Here is a 1090-nt window from a genome sequence, read left to right as displayed (position 1 = left end):
TGGGGAGGGGGATGGGATTAACAGTAGCAAATATCTGTCGGGGGATGGGAAAACACTTCTTATCTACAGGGTGCCTGAATGAAACGTCATTGTACACCTAACCCTTAACTGTACCCCACAAAACCATAATAAAAAATACTGATTAATGAAAAAAAAAAAAGGTAAGATTATAAATTACAGAAATGAAAAAAAAAAAAAACCTCAAACTATAAGAATCTTAGAAAATGCAGGAGAGGAGACACCCTTATGGAAATTGGAACTGGCAACCAATACCTGATTAAAACTCTAAGTGCCCATACCATAAGATAGACAAATGGGACCTCATCAAACTGATGAGCTTCTGCAAAGCAAAAGAAACCATCAAGAGAGCACAGAGACAGCCCACAGAAGGGGAAGAAATATTTGCCAACTGTATATCTGACAAAAGCCTAACATCTAGGATCTACAAGGAACTCAAATGCGCCGAAAAGAAAAAAACAAACAGCCCCATTAAAAAGTGGGCAAAAGACACGAATAGACTCTTCTCAAAAGAAGATATACAGGCAGCCAACAGATATATGAAAAAGTGCTCAGCCTCACTCGTCATCAGAGAAATGCAAATCAAAACCACACCGAGATACCACCTCACCCCAGGAAGAATGGCCATCATTAATAAAACAAACAACAACAGATGCTGGCAAGGGTGTGGAGAAAAAGGAACACTTCTACACTGCTGGTGAGAATGCAAGCTAGTGCCACCTCTTTGAAAGACAGTGTGGTAATTTCTGAAAGAACTAGAAATTGACTTTCCATATGGCCCAGCAATCCCCCTACTGGAAATATACCCAGAGGAACTCAAATCATTCTACAAAAAAGATACCTGCACACACATGTTTGTTATAGCTCTATTCACAATAGCAAAAACATGGAACATGGAACACGCTGCCCATCGAAGCTGGACTGGATTTAAAAAGTGTGGTACATATACATAATGGAATAGTAAGCAGCCATAAAGAAGGACAAACATATGGACTTTGCAGCAACTTGGATAGATTTAGAGTCTATCATACTCAGTGATCTATCACAGAAGCAAAGAACAGAGTACCATATG

Source organism: Carlito syrichta, unplaced genomic scaffold (genome assembly GCF_000164805.1).
Source record: "Carlito syrichta isolate Samal-C Ts95f unplaced genomic scaffold, Tarsius_syrichta-2.0.1 Scaffold304476, whole genome shotgun sequence".
In the NCBI taxonomy this organism is placed as follows: Eukaryota; Metazoa; Chordata; class Mammalia; order Primates; family Tarsiidae; genus Carlito; species Carlito syrichta.
The sequence above is the reverse complement of the archived record's forward strand: the minus strand, read 5'-3'. Positions refer to the sequence as shown.